This window comes from Nuphar pumila, chromosome 9 (assembly GCF_984573655.1).
Source record: "Nuphar pumila chromosome 9, dmNupPumi1.hap1.1, whole genome shotgun sequence".
In the NCBI taxonomy this organism is placed as follows: domain Eukaryota; kingdom Viridiplantae; phylum Streptophyta; class Magnoliopsida; order Nymphaeales; family Nymphaeaceae; genus Nuphar; species Nuphar pumila.
This window is the reverse complement of record NC_143257.1, coordinates 126616761-126630232: the sequence shown is the minus strand read 5'-3', so window position 1 is coordinate 126630232 and position 13472 is coordinate 126616761.

The window sequence follows — 13472 nt, the reverse complement described above, 5'->3', positions numbered from 1 at the left end:
ACATGTATGTTTTTTAAGTCCTTTAAAAAACAATGGCTCACAATGTAACATGAGTTAAAAAATCCTATTTTTATGTTAAAAAAAACATGATTCCTGTAAAAAAACTGTTGAATGCATCCATAAGGTCTAGTATGTGAGAGTAGGTTCACACTGATTGTACGTCTCTCTCTCTCTCTCTCTCTCTCTCTCTCTCTCTCTCTCTCTCTCTCTCTCTCTCTCTCTCTCTCTCTCTCTTTCTCTCTCTCTCTCCAAAGGCATCTTTGCGGGAACACAATGCCAGCTGGTGCCTGCTCGTCGGAAGCCCCCTGCTTGCCGACGACTCTGCCTTCCCCCAACCGTCAAACCCTAGTATTTCTCTCCCCCACAAACCCGACTCTAGCTTCCCCTACCCATGTTGCTTGCTGGAACACTAGAGGCACTCCTGCTATATTGCCAGATACATGTCAATGCAGTTAGACCCCCATCTCTCTCGCTCATTCCCTCTCTTGCATCAGCCATCCTGGACCCAACTCTCATCCGACTAAAAACCCTATCTTTCCCTCTCGCTCTCCCCATCTCTGCAGGATCCTGCTGCGGAGCACAACCTTGCCAGAATCGTGTTTTGCTGCAGACTGATCTCGTTGCATCGCCATCTCGCTGCGGACACATTGCCAGAGCCCTGTTCTCGCTGCATCACCATCCCGGTTAGCAAAACTTAATTCTGAGACACTTTTTCAGTAAAACAAAAAAATGCATTCTATTTTTTTTTGTTACCGGGGAAAAACTTGTTCATTTGTCTGCAACATATGTAAAGTTAGATGCTTGTTGCTTTAAATTGTGAATGTGCATCTTCTCTATTTCGCAACCCTCATGTGAAATTGCTTACCTTGAAATGTTACGCCTCGCACGGTTACGCAACACTCATGAAAAATACAGAAATTCGCGTGTGCATCATGCGAATAACTGAAAATCTGCTCATGTTTACAAATACTTACAAAATTCACCAAGAACCATGAGAAACTCCCTTTAGGATATGATTCTCTAGGAGATCCGTAAATGTAGAGAATTTCATATACAATGTACTTACCAAAAAAAATTGGTCAAGCTAATAATGTTAAAAAATAATTGATTTAAGAGTTAAAGATGTGCTTATCGGAAAAAATTCATATATACAGGCGATGATTATTCACATGATGTACGTGTGAATATTTCAAGGAGAACAATTTTGCATGGGGATTGCAAAATGGAGAAAATGCACATATTTGATATGCAAAGCTACTTTGTTAGGATGAAAACTAGCCATATTCACATATTAGTTTATGTCAAATTCAAGATTTTTGTGAAAACATTGTGAATATTGTTTTTAGTTAGAGGTTGCGAGATCCGAAGAGCATAGCGATGTATCGCGCGAAACTTAGGAGGAAAGTCATATATTTAGGAGAAAAATCACATATTTAAGAGGAAAATCACATACTTAGGAGGAAATTTATATATTTGGGAGAATTATTACATATTATGAAAAAATTCATGCATATACATATTCTTTACTTGGTATATGATTGTTACAAAATTGATTGAGATATATTTGTCTTATTGTATATGTAATACTTGTTAAGAAACATAATTTAATTTTATGCATGTATATATTTATGTCATGTTTTATTGCATTTTTAGGATGAATATTACATATTTAGGAGGAAATGCATATATTTGAGAGGAAAATCACATATGTAAGCGGAACTTCACATATTTGAAAGAAAAATTACATATTTAGGATAAAATTCACATATTTGAAAGAAAATGCACATATTCACATACTTGAGAGTAAAATAACATATTTAAGAGAAAATTCACATATTTGGGCAAAAATTCACATATTCATATATTTGACAGAAAATTTGCTTGTGTGAAGGGTAAAAAGGTTATTTTAAAGCCAAAAATTTGTGAATTTGGATATGGGGGCATTTAAAAAATTATGGGGTATTCAAAAAAACATTATTTTACAATACATTAATTTTCCATATCAAAAATACTATTGGAGTGCCACATGTGATGTGAATCCAAAGTTCGAAGGTAAAAAACACAAGGAAAGAACTTTGATAAGAGACATATCATTTACTTCAAATCTTAATTATAACTTAAATTTTTTAAAATTCCTAAATATTGACAAATGTCTTGTACAAATTATCAAATAAGGAGTCATTGTCAATCATGTTAGCATATTATTTTTCTGTTTCTAAGGTTGATGAAAGGTAAGTTTGGGTGTTTAATTCATGGAAACATTGCATTTGTATCATCGTTTCAGTCTCATTAGTGGGATTTTCTTAGCAACAAAAATCTTGTGATGAGTCAGGATTAAAATATATCAGCCTATGTAAGATTTAAAAAATCTAGAAAATATTTTTAAATATATAAAAGACTAAAACATGTCAATAATGAATAACACCATTATTTTCACATTGATGTTTTGAAAACATTATATGTTGACTTTATCAGTTTATGAAAACATTGTAATAAAGTCATGATATTTTTAAAACATTATTGATTGACTGTAGCTCAAAAGTGCGCATTTCAAAATGGTAGAACTATGTTTAAAATTTAGATAAACCATGCAAAGAATGGCCATACTTTACGACAAAAATGATATGCTTTCTGAAATGCCCTATAATTTTTAAAATATGCCCTTTGTCCATATTTGCAACTTTATGGCTTTAAAATAACCTTTTTACCCTTCATACAAGCGAATTTCTGCCAAAATATGAGAATATGTGAGTTTCCTCCAAAATATACAAATTTCTTTCTAAATATACAAATTTCCTCCTAAATATGTGACTTTCCTTTCAAATATGCAAATTTGCAACTCATGGTTGTAAAAGTCATACTATATTTGTGAATGTCTTCCTATCTATGTTAGTTTTTTTTACGGAGGTTCACACGTGTGAGGACATTCACAAATGTAGGAGTATTTAGTAAAAAGACTTTCACACATTTTAGGGACATTCGTAACCATAAAGTACAATCATTTTCCACACACACACACACACACACATATATATATATATATATATATATATATATATATAGAGAGAGAGAGAGAGAGAGAGAGAAAGAGAGAAAGAGAGAGAGAGAGCTGTTAAATTGTAATCCATTATCATTATAATGCTCATATATTATATATATATATATATATATAAAGATATATATATATATATATATATATACATATATATGTACATGTATCTATCTAATTATATATATAAATATATGTCAGTCGTAGGAGTATTTTAGTTTTTTCCTCTTTTTACGCATATTCATCTTTTTTAATATGTTTGTATATTTTTATTTTTCTCTTATTTCTTTTCTTCTTTCTTTTTTAATATAGGTACTTTGTGTACCTTGGGGGCCCCACATATAGTCCTTGGGCCCCTCCAACAGTCACATTTGTGACTGTTGGAGGGGCTCCAACGACTACATGTGGAGCCCCTCCAAGGCCCATTAAATGCTCTTCAATGCTCTATAAATAGAACCCCTCTCCTTTGTATTTTCTTAAGGCTTTGGGTCAAAGCTTAAGTGTGATCTAATAAAGTTTTTCATTCATTTTTATGCCTTAGTGCATTTGTGAGATATTGTGGGTTGTGCCTTTGTGTATAAGTGTTCTTATTGTGCATTTGTGCACTTATTTTTCATCAAGAACATCGTGTCTTGATCATAGTGTCTTTTTTAAGATACTTTCACATGGTATCAAAGCAAGGTTGAAGAAAGAAGATAGTGTGGTTTCTCACTTTTTTTGGGTGCCTCAAAAAATGTGCCCTCAAAATTTTGATGATTTGCATGAACACAATATCCAATTTGTAAGATATTGTGGGTTGTGCCTTTGTGCATAAGTGTTCTTATTGTGCACTTGTTTTCCATCAAGAACATCGTGTCTTGATCATAGTGTCTTTTTGAAGACACTTTCACATGGTATCAGAGCAAGGTTGAAGAAAATAAATAGTGTGGTTTCTCATTTTTTTGGGTGCCTCAAAAAACGTGCCCTCAAAATTTTGGTGATTGGAGTGAACTCTTATCTTCATCCAATATTTTAGAAGCCTCTTTTACCAAGAAAGATCTAAAATTCTTTTGTGGTACATATCTCTTTCTCTCATTTCTCCTCTCTAATGGGTGAAAAAAATTCTCATTTCTCTCTTGCTTTTAAACTTAATGGCTCTAATTATCATGTTTGAGCAAAAAACATGGAGGCTCATATTAAAGGAAAAGGGCTTTGGGGCTATGTTCAAGGCTCGATTATGGAACCAGAACCTAAAATCACATTAATAGAACACGAAAAAATAAAGATCCTTGAAGGAGAAGAAAACGTCAAGGCTCTTGAAGACTATAGTAAAAGACATGAAGAATGAAAAATGAAGAATTTCAAAATCCTATCATGGATTTTCTCATCTGTTGAGACAAGGATTAATGTCAATATCATCAAGTTCAAGAAAGCCTCTCAAGCATGAGAATACCTTGAAAAGATGTACACTTCAAGGGATTTGTCCCACAAGTATTATATTAAAAAAATGGCCTTGACCCTTCAACAAAACAAAATGACTATTAGAGAGTATTTCGCAGAATTATCGTCTATTTGGGATGAGCTTGATATGCTTGAGCCCAAATGGAGTGGAGAGGCTATTGAACTTAGGCATAAACAATTAGAAGATGATCATTTTTTTAACTTTTTTAATGAGCTTAGGCTCGAATTTGAACAAATTTGATCCTCTCTTCTATCCTCTTTCACTCCCCCCTCTCTTGAAGATGTAATTACAAAACTAAGTGGGGAAGAGACTCGTATAGGCATAAGCAAAAATAACCCAAGTGTTCTAGCAACACCTTCCAACCATGAAGAAAGTGAAGGTATTAATGTTGTCTCAAGACCAGGGAACAACTTAGGAACCTACAAGCCTCCCCACTTCAAGAATCAAAGTCAAGGTACAAGTGGTCAAGGCGAAAATAGAGATTATAGCAAGCTTGTGTGCCACTTTTGTAAGGAATCAGGGCACATCAAACCAATTTGTCCAAAGTGAAAGAAGTTGCTAGATAAGGCTACCACATCCCAACCTCAAAAGGAAGAGTGCTTGTCATCTTTAAATGAAGCTCTCTCGTTACAACAAATTGTGGATACACTTCAACCTCTTCTCAAAGGGGCAATTTTCGGAGCCGCCATGTCAACCTCTTCACATCCCAGTAAGACCTCTTGGCTTTTAGATTCGAGTGCTTCATTTCATATGTCCCCAGGTATTAATATATTTTTCGAATACTCAAACAATCTCTCACCATCCTTTGTTTCAACCGCGGATGAAACATTTCTTAAAGTAAAAGGAATTAGAATTTTTGAAAAAAATGGTTCTTTATCCAAAAAATAAGATTTATACCAAAATTAAACTTAAACTTGTTTTTGGTTTCTCAACTCTCAGATCATGGGTGTGATATAAAATTTTCATCTAACAAATGTTGGATACAGGATCGCTGGTCCAGAAGGTTGATTGAGGAAGGCTCTAGGAAGGGAGATCTATACTATGTCGATTCCCTTTAAATTCCAAAGAACCCTTTTTATAATATTGTCCAATAAAAGGATATGAATGTATGACACAAGAGACTTGGACATCCAAATGTTGTAAAAAAATTCTATTTACCTTTTGTTAAGCACCTATGTAAAAGTGATTTCACTTGTAATGATTGTATTCTTGGAAAAATGAAAAAGATACCTTTTTGTCAAAGATCTATGATTACAATAAGACCTTTTGAAATTGTTCATTCGAATGTATGGGGACCAACACCAGTTTTATCAAAAGGGGTTTTTGCGTATTATGTAATTTTTGTTGACGAATACACAAGATATTATTGAATATTTTTTCTTAAGCACAAATATGATGTCTTTTCAACTTTCGAAACCTATCATATGATGATTAAAAATAAATTTAATGGATACCTAAAAATTTTTAGAATTGACTATGGGAGAGAATACCTTTCAAGTAAATTCAAAAGTTATCTTGAATGACATGGTATTCTTCATCAAAGATCTTGTCCAAAAACTCCTCAACAAAATTGATTAGCTGAAAGAAAGCATAGACATATAATAGAAACAACTCGAACCCTTCTTATTTCTCAAAACATCCCAAAAGGTTTTTGGGCCGAAGCTGCCTTAACATCTGTCTATCTTATAAATCGACTACCATCTAAAAAATTGAACAAAATCTTGCCTTTCGAAATGTTGTATACCAAAGAACCTGACTATAGTCGGTTGAGAATTTTCGGTTGCAAATGCTTTGTTCTTACTGACAAGAACGACAAGCTCTCACTGAAAGCCATTGCATGTGCTTTTTCTGGATATTCTGAAATCCAAAAAAGAATTTCGATGTTATGATGTTAAGAATGATAAGTTATATGTTTCTAGAAATACGAGTTTTCTGGAAAATGTTAATGGTTTTGAGAAAAGTGAATCTTATAAAGAAAATATGGATTATTCCTTTTTATTTAAGCAGTTAGCAAAAGATGATGATAGTGACGATGAACTCACTCATAATAATGATAATGATAATGATAATGATAATGATAATGATAATGATAATGATAATGATAATGATAATGAAGCTGAGGAAATATTTCCTTTCATCTATCTACCTACCAACACAGTAATGAAGGAGCATCAAGAGATCTTATAACATATACTCATAGAGACAGAACCAGTTTTAGAAGTGCAATTGAAAAATACAGTGAATCTAGTGCCTCCAATTCAACAAATGAAAAAGACCTATAAAGAACTAAGAGAAATAAAAAGGTGCCTTCTAGGTTCATCTCATATGATTCTTTTACACCTAAACATAGAGCTTGTCTTAGCGCCATTCACTCCTATGTAGAACTCAGAAACTTCGAAGAAGCCAAAAAGAATGATGAATGATTAAAAGCGATGGAATGTGAGCTTACAACTCTCAACAGGGCGAAAACTTGGGAATTCCAAGATCTTCCCAAGGATAAGAAAGCAATAGGGTGTAGATGAGTATTTAAGGTAAAAACTAAGAATGACGGATCTCTTGAGAAATATAAAGCTCGGCTAGTTGTGAAGAGATATAGTCAAGAATGCGAAATTGACTATGAAGAAACATTTGCCCCTATGACCCGAATGGTCACTGTCAGATGCATCATCACTGTTACCTCAATTAACAAATTGAACATCTATCAAATGAATGTTAAAAATACTTTTTTAAATGGTGATCTAAATGAAGAAGTATATATGGATGTTTCGCCAAGAATATAAACTCCCAAAAGAAAATACTTTATCTTCGAAAAACACTTTATGGTTTAAAACAAGCCCCCAAGGCTTGGTATGATAGATTTGATTCTGTAATGTTAGAAAATGATTTCTCATCCTGTTTCATTGACATTGCTCTGTTTGTTAGAAAAACCAATGCAGGGATAGTCATTCTGCTTTTACATGTGGATGATATGTTAATAATTGGAAGTGATACTAAAGGAGTTAAAAGCATAAAATCAATTTTAAAGGATAGATTTGAAATGTCTGATTTGAGATTTCTAACCTATTTTCTGGGTATTGAAGTGACATATTCTCATAGAGGGTATTTTTTATCTCAAACTAAGCTTGTCTCTGAGATTCTTGATAGGTCAGGTATTACTGATGATAAAGTTTGTGAAACTTCTTCTATGGTAGGAGTCAAAATGAAAATTGATGATGGCATTCATTTCTTACATCATACTCTCTACAGGCAGCTTGTGAGATCATTGATGTATTTGAGTATTACTAGACCAAATATTTCTCATGCAGTTCATACTGCAAGCCAATTTCAACATGCACCAAAATTAGTTCACATGAGTGTCATTTTGCAGATCAGCAGATACATAAAGGGCATATTAAATAAGAGAGTATTCTTATCCTATTTTTTTGAATTGAAATTAATTGCTTATACCGACTCTGACTGGGGAGGTGACCTAAATAACCGTCACTCTACTACTGATTTTTGTGTCTTTAGGAGACTCGCTGATCTCATGAAGATGTAAAAAGCAACAAAAAGTGTCTCTATCCTCTACTGAAGCTGAATATCAAACCATGCCAACTACTACCATGAAAATTGTATGGATTCACCAGCTATTAGAAGACATGGGGATCAATGTAGAAGGGTCCACCAAGCTATGTTGTGATAACAAGAGTGCAATTTATATTGCCAAAAATCATACATTTTATGAGCGAACTAAACACATTGAGATGGACTGTCACTATGTTCGAGAAGCATATCTCAAAGGAGTTATAGATCTTCCACATGTAACTTCAGAATATCAGCTGGCAGATTTCTTCACCAAAGCCCTGTGTTCTCTGCGGTTCAACTTTCTTCTTGGCAAACTTTCGATCATCATGCTCTAAGTTTGAGGGGGGGTGTTAAATTGTAATCCATTATCATTATAATGCTCATATATATAAAGAGAGATATATATACATATATATTTCATATATATGTATATGTATCTATCTAATTATATATATATGTCAGTCATAAGGGTATTTTAGTCTTTTCTTCTTTTTATGCATATTCATCTTTTTGAATATGTTTGTATATTTTTATTTTTCTCTTATTTCTTTTTTTCTTTCTTTTTTAATATATATACTTTGTGTACCTTAGGGGGCCCACATATAGTCGTTGGGCCCCTCCAACGGCCACATTTTGTGACCGTTGGAGGGGCTCCAACAACTACATGTGGAGCCCCTCCAAGGCCCACTAAATGCTCTTCAATGCTCCATAAATAGAGCCCCTCTCTTTTGTATTTTCTTAAGGCTTTGGGTCAAAACTTAAGTGTGATCTAATAAAGTTTTTCATTCATTTTTATGCCTTAGTGCATTTGTGAGATATTGTGGGTTGTGACTTTGTGCACAAGTGTTCTTATTGTGCATTTGTTTTCCATCAAGAACATCGTGTCTTGATCATAGTGTCTTTTTGAAGACACTTTCAGAGTAGCTTCCTACCACTCACCTAACAAGATGTCATTAAACTCGCACGCGTTAAAAGGCATCGCTAACAGGTTTTTCACCTTTAACAGATCTTTTGTAAATACCAGGTAGAAGGCCCTTTTGACATTAAAAAAATTTGATAAATTTTTTTAATATCACTTTTCTTTGAAATATAGCAAAAGACTTTTAAATCATATAAATAGAAAATACTTGTAACAAGTTATTTAGGTCTCAAAAACTGATCCAAGGCATAGAGAAGTTGCACACATGCACAAAATAACGTTTCATTTGTAATATGAAAAAAGTTCACATATCGCCACCGAGGCAATTCATTTACAAAAACAAAATCCAAAAATATACAATAGAAGAGTCTCATATCCGTCCATGCAGGTTCCCAAGTCTCGCGTGTCTACTTCCATCTGCGTGCCTACTGTTGGGCACCTGAAAATCAATCAATTAGTAGGGTGAGACATAAACCGTCTCCATAGGTCTTTTCACTCAACATGCTTCAAGATAGTGCAGCAGTGTAAGCATAGTTAGAACCAAGCATTTCCCAATAAAAAATGCAAGTCAACTGCAAACTATCAACCCACCCCTCTAAGGTGACAAACAACTCTATAGATCCCAACTAATCAAAGAAGACACTCACCAAGGTGTCAAAGGAACCAACACACACAAAAAATGCAATGCTCTCTTGAATGCATGCACATATCTTATTTCTTTACATTTCAGTTTCTTTGCTCTTACGTGATACATACAATTATTGTTTTGATCCTGTTATATAATCGAGGGCACAACTCCTTGATGTTGTTATATGCTCTCTGGCCTATAAGGGGGTGTATATTAAAACATGCATTTTAGTGCATTTTAAACCTTGAGAGGACATAAAGTCGCAGACACCAAGACTTAAACCCAGATGTAGTGTTACGCACCACCGCAAACAACAAAATCTCCTAATTCATGTGGTGGGAGACGGGTCCTCTTAGACCATATGGCAGGCTTTTTCAGCACACCATCATCTCAGATCCACGTAGTTGTCTCCTATGCTCCCGTGGTGGGAGACAGGGTCCTTTAGACCATATGACGGGCTCAAAGATCTCGTTATCATTCTGGATATATGGAGGAATGTGCAAATTTTAGTGTAGCTTTTCTATTAGATTTTATTTATCATGTTGTAAGCAAATTCATAAGGCACTCTCCTTGGTTCAAAAGGTATAGCCCCCAACCACTCAAATAAAGCCATACTAATACATATTTAAAATTTTGATAGTTATATGCATCAATCTCTACTGCTACCCATGCAATATAGACAACTGGGGAAACCACTGACATCCCAAGAACTAATTGATACAATGCATTTGGACCAATCCTTGTGTATGCAAGGAGTGAGACATAATCTAAAAGGCATCCTCGCAACCCCTAAGCCAAAACAATCCGTTTGGATCTAAAAAGGGGTTCAAGGGCAATTTTGTTATTTTATATGATTCAATTTTTTGAGATTTTTTTTGTTCATCCATCTCAGAAAATTAATGTTGTGATCACCATCATGATGTGGTTCCATTTTTGTCTTTCAGAATTAACTGTTTAGATTTTTTTTTATATTTTTTTAGGTGCCAAATTTTATATATCCAAATAGTTCTAGTAACTGTTAGGCTTAACTTTGGGTATTAGAAGGTGTATGGGGAATATGGGTAGTTTTTATTTTTTTTATCTAGCTTTGGATTTGGATCTTGGGTCCATTCTTTTGCTAAAAATCCAATTTTCAAGTTTGGATCTTGAGAGGGATCCAAAATTCAAACTTTAGATCTACATTGGCCACCTTGAGAGAATGCATTTACTGGGTCAATGTGGATCTGGATCCATTATGTTGTAATATTCATTACATGTGGCCTTGTTTCATTAGATGCAAGGTGAGGTGGTCTATTATCTGGCCAATCCCTCTTTAGCCTTCTCACCATTCATCCATTGGCCCCTCTTGAGGTGTCACCCAACTACCCTCTCTTCTTTTGCAAGATGATTTTTTATTGGGCAATTAAGTGGTGCAAGGAGAGTGCATATTTTGAATTGAAGCCTCTAATTAGCCTCAAGAGTGACAGCCTCCCTCATGGCTAATGAGAGGTTATGCTAGTTTTGACTTCTCTATAAAAGTATGCTAGAAAAAATGCAGAGGGCTTTTTGCCTCTTCTTTGTAATTTTTTGAAGCTTTGAAAATGGTTGAAATGTCTCCGTTGAAGGTGACATGAGCTTGAATCCTTGAGAGTTCGGTTTTGTCATAAGTGAGAAAATCGTGAGCTGCAAGGTGGTGGAGATTGCAGCTACAAGAATTCGTGGTGAACCCTTGTTGCTGCCACGAATCCTTGTGTTGTTGGTGTTAACTTGTGGCAATCATGAGCTGCATCCTTTTCATTGCTGCCATTGTCCCGAAAGAACGCCATGCTTGAATCAACCAATCTTTATCATTTTCGGTTTGAGTAAAAAAACTTGTTTATTTTGCTGAACTCGTGTTGTGAGTGTTATTGTTTCTTGAATCCATTAGATTATTATTGAGTTCTTATGTGTCTGCAATATTTGAAGCATAAACATCCTTTGAAAGAATCTGAATTTGTGAAGTTATAATTTTTATAAAAGCTTGTGTGGTTGATCAACTCTCCTGCGTTGCCTATATATATATTTATCTAACAGGAGTTGAGTTAAGGAGAAATGAATATTAATATTGTAGAAATCACTTTTGGAAGTGTGTTTGAATGTATGTTGAATTTTAAACACGTAAAGATAAAATTAGATCATAATTTTGTGTGTTTGTGTTTGCTATTTGATTTTTCAGAATTCTGGTTTGTTTGACCCAATCACAATATTTTGGGTATATCTTTCTTGTTTTGAATCGGATTAATACCTAATTAGATTCGTTGAAAAGCTGACGAATTTTTCAACAACTTTTGTGTTTTGCCCATTGGCAGATTCCATTTATATAGTCTCTGAAAATGGACTTGAACAAAGAGATCTATCATTCTCATGTCCGTATTCTTGTTTATCAGTCAGTCTTGGTGTTTGTGTGATATCTTGTCACCTTAATGTCAAAAAATTGCGTTCTTAGATAAGTTAGAAAGATAACGGATATATCTTCAAATTTCATGTTCTGTCTGTTACCATATTCTATTCTTACAGTCTCTGAAGATGGACTCTAACAAAACAAGCAGTTTCTTGAGAGACTGTCTTACTGGCCCGACAGTTAGGTCTGATAATCATTGCTTATCTCCTCACTCAACATTGAAAAATTCTGATTTTTGATGCATTGGAAAGATCATTCCGTTCGTCAATATTTTTTTAGTTGTGTTTTTTCCAAAATCCATGATCTACTATGTGGAATTCTAGTAGTAATAATCTCTATTGTATTTTCAAAATCTAAATTTGAAAACTTTCACAATATAATAGTAGGTACAATGTCTCGTGATCGGTCTGCACCACTAATGCATCAACAATCATACAATATGCCATGCAAACCGATGCATTCATATGCAAAGTACTATTAAAAGTCATAAAAAATTTATTTCTAGCAAGTTATTTTTAAATCCACGGATTTACTTAGTTAAATGTCAAACCTCTCGGCCACCAATTTCAGTTTAGACATCCTTCACATAAATCAAAGTATACCTGTGTACATACTGAATTTTGGAAAACAAAGCAGTACTGAGCCTGTTAGAATCATATAATCAATTTTTCAGAAATATAGATATGTTGGGATTCAATCGAACATGTTAAATCACATAATCAGATTTTCAGAAAAATAGACAATGTTGAGCTAAAATCTCACACACGCGGATTATCGAGAAATGAAACCGAACAAGCTCCTCCACTTATATATATATATATACTGAATTTCATAACAACCAAGATGCTGGGATTCCTTCAGACTAAACATGCTAGAATCACGTAATAAATTTCAAAACTCAAACATGATCGGTTACATTCAAACCTAACATACTAAAATCACATAAATAAATTTCAGAAGTCTAACACTAATGAGATTCATTCAAACCTAACATGCTAGAATCACATAAATGAATTTCAGAACTTAAACATGATGGGATTCATTCAAACCTAACATGCTAGAATCACATAAATAAAATTTAAAACTCAGCAAGAAAAAAACGTGATAAAACTTCACATTATAACTAGGGAATTCTATATATGCCCATGATCACAAGATACGAAATGAAACCCATAATGCCAAGGGAGAGGACTGCGCATAAGAGATCATTCTTTTCTATACCAGAACAGAAACATAATGCACATTTTAACCACTGACAAAGGAAAAGAGCAGAGGCAAGAAAAAGAAAAACCCAGACAACAATTTTATGTAAGAAATTAACAATCTTAAAAGGACTCGAAACACAAATAGAGAATATGCGACACAAAACAACATACACTACTGAATCTACAATCCCATTGTTGCTGCCTATTGATTTTTTATCATTATTGGCATGGTTCCATTTCCCATTAG